General features: G+C 47.3%; 1 pseudogene; it reads left to right on the top strand.

Annotated features, from left to right (window-relative positions):
• Positions 1-4,054: 4,054 nt before the first annotated feature.
• On the top strand, positions 4,055-5,191 carry LOC110296638 (annotated as a pseudogene).
• Positions 5,192-6,228: the final 1,037 nt, after the last annotated feature.

Below are 6,228 nucleotides of genomic sequence, written 5' to 3' on the forward strand. Positions count from 1 at the left end.
TGGCTTGCTGCTTAGGCTCAGACTTGCAGGGGGAAGAGATCAGTGTGAAAAGCCAACAAGCTGACTTTGATCTTCAGTGTGGTGTTGGTTGTCTGCATCGATGGAAGAATCATCGTCCGTCGTGTGAGGGTTTTCAGGAATTGTTGAGTTGGAAGCACTCAGGCATGGTCAGAGCCTCTTCCTTGACTGCCATAACAAAAACTATCAGTTTTTCAGAACTGTGTGAATCAGAAGCAGGGGGATCCCGTTGAGTCCCAGGACAGCCTGGTCTATGTAGTGAGGTCCAGTCCAGCCATGCAGTGAGAGCCTCTCTCAAAAAAGACAAAAGGCAAACAAACCCTTACCACCAGCAACAAAGCGTCTGAGCCCAAGTGGCAGGAGGCTATGGCAGGAAAGTTGGAAATCTGAGGCCAGCCTGGGCTACTCAACCTGTCCTAAGGGAGCTTGTCTCGGGGTCTGTCTCGCCTCTGGCACTCCTCTGCTTTCCTTGGTTATCTGTCACGTTCAGGAACATTCTTTTGAGACTGCGCAGCCTAGGCGCTTCTGAAACTTACTCATTAGCCCACAGTGTCCTTAAGGATCACAGGCATGCCTTACCTGCTTCCATATTTTTATTTTTTTTAAAGAATGGTATCCTGAGGTTGTCTGTCTGTCTCTTCTAAACTTCAGTGTTGAAACTGAAGGCTCTATTCAAGCTAAATAATAGTTTTGACAAAAGATGACAAAGATGAACTGGAGACCCTTGTTCTTGCTTAGAATTCAGTGTGTGTGTGCGTGTGTGTGTGTGTCTGTCTGTGTGTCTGTGTGTCTCTGTGTGTCATGTATGTGTGTGTCAGTGTGCGTGTAACTACTTAGATGGAAACTGAGATAACAATGTCCAGCGTTTTCATTCATTCAAAATTATCCTTTAGTCTCGTACAACATGCTTTGCCCTATCAGCTGTTTGAAGTACAAAATTTATCAACAGATGTGAAAATGCATGTCAAAATTAAAGCCAAGCTGTGGAAACTAAACAGGTTTGCACAGCATCTAAAAGAATCTCAGTGAATCAGCAGGGCAGACTTAGCTAGGAGCTGCTCAGTTCTAGCCCTGAAGCCCACCTCTCAGGACTCCCTTGGTCCAGGATGGCTGGACTATACATGAGCAAAACATGCATTTAAGGCCTCGTGTAGGCTCATCTTACAGGGAAATGTTGTGGTCTCTGTCCTAACAGAGAATTCATTTTAGAAGAGGTTAGATCTAGAAGAGATACTGTCTCCCTCGGGAACACTATTTGATGAGTGCCAAGCCATATAGTGGTATAGCCACCTATCAGGTACCCATAATCCTGGAGGTAACCCCAATTAAACGGGATGTTTACCACATTAGACTTTGGAGAAATCATTTCTTCTGTCATACATGGCCCTCTCTCTATCTACATCAAATTCCTAGGAAAAAGCAAAAGGCAAAAACAAAACCCAAAGCTCCTAACAATGGGGCTCTAGTGTTGAGACAGCAGTGGCTACACAGGAGGCAGGAGGTGTTGGGATCCACAGCTCCTGGTGATGGGGGAGGGAAGGCTCTGGGTGGAAGCAAGTAATTATCAAGGAGCTACAAGTTAACCAGAACAAAGAAGTGAAATTGTTCTAAGCTCCCAGGAGGGGAGAACCCTCAGAGGAGGTGCCTCAGACCCCAGGGGGCACTGTTCTGAACTCTGCAGGTGGCAGTAGGGGTGTGAGGACAGGGTAAGCTACCCAAAGGCTTTGTGTGCATCCCCTGCACACCATCAAGTCAGGAAAAAGACACTGAAAGACTTTAAGCAGGAAAAAGCGGGAAAGAAACGTGATCCAGATTTGTATTCTAGAAAAACTCGACACTGTAGGCAATGTAGAACTGATTACAGAGGGCAAAGTGGGACCCGGGAGGCCAAAAGGAAGAGTGGGAACCTGAATCTGTTCCAAGGTGGGAGGCGGAGCTCAGAGTCGGTGTGTGTGTGTGTGTGTGTGTGTGTGTGTGTGTGTGTGTGTTTCTGAATCCGAATACGTGTGCACAATACAGGAAATGACTTGATGGCCTTGGATGTGCGTAGGAGAGGAAGGGATGGCCCCCAGGTGTGTGGAGTGAGTGGATGTGGTTGCAGATGTGGTGGTGACATACAGACGGACACTTCAAATCTGTGAGACACACAGCCAGAAGCTGCACAGTGAAGTCTGGCAGGAAGGAGAAATAGACTGGAGACAGAGACCTGGGAGAGGAGACAGAGTAAGCAGAGCTCAGGTGCCGCTTGCTGTCCTGGGCAGGGACTCGGAAAGGCACGGCAGCAAGGAAGCTGCTTGGTGGCGAGATAACACATGACAGAGCCCATCTTGTGCCCAACCTGAGATTTGGGGCGAGGAACTGGCAAATGCCAGACTAGAAGCAGTGTTTTCAGAGCAGTAGATTGGGGAAATAGAAGCTGAAGGAATTGGTTGGAGATGAGAGACCGAGCAGCAAGGGCTGGACTGACTGGAATGGAGCGGTGTGATTAGGTGCAGTAGTGACTGTGCCCAGCAGTGTGCTCAGGGGCAGGACTGACTGTGCCTATCGGTGTGCTCAGGGGCAGGACTGACCAGAGCAGAGAGCAGAGTGCTGAGGCGCACCCATTGGGCCTTATCATCCCTAGCTCCCAAAGGCAGCTAAAACTGTAAGGTAGAAGAGGCAAACTGTGTTTAAAGTAAATAAATAAATCTCCCAACTCTACCCTTTCCCCAATTCCTACGTAATGATCAATTTAAACTGAACTTGGCTTTGGGAATCGATAGTGAGGGCTGCTACAAAGAAGTGCTAGAGAGTTTTGGTTAAAGACGGGATGTGAGGGCTGAGATTGAAGATCAGTGGTAGATCACTTGCTGAGCATATGCAAGGCCTGGATTCAAGAAATGCAAATCAGCCCAAACAGCAAGGTTCAAGGTCAGCTGGAGCTACACGGAAAGAGTTCAAATAACCAAGGTTAAGGATATAGCTCAATTGTAGACGGGTGGGCCAGCATGTATGCATAAGATCATGGGTTTAGTGAGTGCACACACACATAGTCAATAGGGGTAGGAACTATCAAGTTGGAAGAATTACAAATGATGCTAAAGTTTTGAACAGTAATATCAAGCGAATTGAACCCTTTACCCAAAGGGCAGAAGCTGAGCCAGTTCTATTTTGGGGGAAAAAAGGGATGTCAGAGGAAGGAAGAATCGGGAAGCAAAGATGAGTCCAAGGTTAGCCATGTTGAGTTAATAGAGTTTTTTAAGGTCCCTGGAGCTGGCGAGCAGGATCTTTATTTTTAATGAGAGGTGATGACATGTATATTAATTTAAAGACTGAAGAAGACTCAACCGGGCTGACAGCCTGGAGCAGGCCAGAGCAAAGGAGAAAATTATACAAACACAAGCCTCTTCTCTTTCAGGAAAAAGAAACGATGACAGAAACAGTTGTGGCCCGGCCTCTCACATGCCTCCAGGGTCTCTGGTGCTGAGTGGCTAACAGGACTGTGTGGAGAGAACCCTAAAGTGAAGAACAACCTCTGATACCTCCTGTGCCAGGGAACTGAAAGTCAGGAGTAAGGTAGCACACACTATTCACAGGGCTGAGAGCCACTGTGATGAGCCACACATACGCAAGTGTGTGCACACTGACAATGCATGCTGCCTGTCATCCGCCCTGTACCGGACCGCCATTCACTTAGAACTGTCAAAGTCTCACAGTGCCTGTGTAGAGCAGGTATAAAATCTTAGCTGCTGCTGTCACGCAGTTTCAGGTAAGGCTGATGTGAAATGTGAACAGCCTCCCAGCATCTTTATTAGCTACGACCTTGTCCAGGGTCCTTGTCTTACTCTTGTACACTGAGTTACAGTAATTGTCTTTCTCAGCTGATCTGGGTCAAGGCTGCTGGATGGAAGTGGAGTGCAGCCATAACCTCCTGCGAGATGAGATCCTATTCTGTGCCCATGCTGAACTCCATATTTCAACATGAATTGTCTGAGGAGAGAAAGTGCTATATCAATTCAAGGGTCTAAAATAGCCCTGTTCCCTTCTGGCCCTCAGGATGAGCAGAGGTGAGGAGGAAACCGCTCGTTGTCTGGGAGCTGGGAAAGACGAGCACACTGGGTCACAGGATAACTCAGGAAGATAAGGGACACACACAAATTCAGTCAGGGCTGGAAGGGAAAGAGTAACATTCTGATTAGTGGACAAGGGACAAGTGACAGGAAGTCCCGGTGGGTCTGAACTGGGGGGACCTATGGGATGTGGACGGGTGAGCAGAAAAAAGGGACAGTCAGAGGAAGAAGGATGCAGGCGGCTGAGATGGGCACCTGAGCAGAGCGCTCAGAGGATACTAAACAGTACAGCCAGCAGGGTTTGGGAGGAGAGCAGGCCATAAAGCCAGGTTGTTAAAGGCCGGGTGGGGAACTGGACTTGGAACTGGTCTTGGAACGTCAAGGGTGAGGCCTTTTAACATAGCTGTTTGGGCGCTAGGGAGCTAGAAAAGAATTTGGGAGTCAGTCAGTGAGATCCTGCCTCGAAACAACCCCATCACCACACGAAGGCATCTGTGCCTGACTTCGGTGATCAACTTTAGTTCCGATGGATCCGCAGCAACAGTGTGACTCTGAGGCGCTAGAAGGGATCAACTCTTGAGTCTGGGAGACAGAGGAAGAGGCTGAGAAGCTAAAGGAGCTACAAAGCAAGGTAGAGAAGCAGACGAATAGAATATGAGTCCACCCCCAGGCAATGCTGGCCCAGCGATCATGTCTCTTGAGGAGAAGATGGAGGCTGATGCCTGCTCTATCTATGTTGGCAGTGTGAACTGTGGTGCAACAGCAGAAGAGCTGGGAGCCCACTTTAGTGGCTGAGGTTCAGTCAACTGTGTTACTATACTCTGTGACAAATTTAGTGGACATCCCAGAGGGTTTGCATATAGAGAGTTCTCAGTCAGTGAGGGTGTCCCTGGCCTTAGATGAGTCTGTTTAAAGGAAGACAAAACCAGGTGGTTCCCAAACGAAGCCACAGACCAGGCATCAGCACAACAGACCGGGGTTTCCCACGTGCCCGATAGATATCGTGCCGGGACTACCAATTACAACAGCTCCCGATCACGATTCTACAGTGGTTTTAACAGCAGGGCCTGGGGTCGAATCTACAGGGCTGGACTAGAGCGGCATCATGATATTCCCCTTACTAAAAAAAAGTGTGTATTGGGAGGAGAGAGAGGGAAAAAAAAAAGAGGAAAAAACGAAAAAAAAAAGAATTTTTAAAAAAGAAAAAAACAGAAGATGGCCTTGATGGGAAAAAAATTTAAAAAGAAAAGAAAAGAAGGGAAAGGAAAAAAAGAGAAAAGAAAAGCTTCCCGGCTCCCCTCCATCCTCTCTGGGCCTGCTCAAGGGTAGGTGGGCTCGGGTGGTAGGAGAGCTCTTTTTTACCCAGGGCTCTGGAAGGACACCAAACTTCTCAGCTTGTTTCCTTCCCTCGTTTTCTCCCTGCCTTTTGCAGTCCCTGCCTGCCTGCTCCTGTCCTACCAGGTCTTTCTTTCCTCCTGCTCCCTGCCCCTCTAGTTTGCCTGGAGATCTGTTTTGTTTGTTTTTGTGTTTCTTTTTCTGTTTTGAGTGTCTTTCTTGGCAGGTTTCTGGGGTGTTTTTGTTTTTCAGGTGTTTTTGTTTTGTTTTAATTTTTTTCTTCACCTTTCCCCTCCCTTTTATTTGGAGGGAATGGGAGGAAGTGGAAACAGGGTGATGGCTTTTGTTTTTGTTTGTCTGCTTGTTTTTGTTGTTTTTTTTTTTTAACTCATTTCCAGGGGATAGGAATTTTTTTTTAAAAAAATAATGTGTCATGAATAAAGTTGTTTTATAAAAAAAAAAAAAAAAAAAGAATTTGGAGCAGGATAGTCCTGGGTTAGATCTGAATCTAAGAGGCTTCTACTGTTAATTTTTTTTTGTCAACTTGATATAAGCTTGGGTCATCTGGGAAGGGGGAACTTGAGTTGAGAAAATGCCTCCACCAGTTAGGCCTATGGGTAGGTCTGAGGGGTATTTTCTTGATTAATGATCAGTGTGCGAGGGCCCAGACCACAGTGGGCAGTGCATCCCTGCACTGGTGGTTCTGGGTGATATCATAAAGCAGGCTAAGCAAACCTGGGAGCAAGGCAGTAAGCAAAGTCCCCAGTTGTCTCTGGCTCAGCTCCTGCCTCCAGGTTCCTGCTTTCCTCCCTCAATGGTGGACTGT

This window comes from Mus caroli, chromosome 1 (assembly GCF_900094665.2).
Source record: "Mus caroli chromosome 1, CAROLI_EIJ_v1.1, whole genome shotgun sequence".
Lineage (NCBI taxonomy): Eukaryota > Metazoa > Chordata > Mammalia > Rodentia > Muridae > Mus > Mus caroli.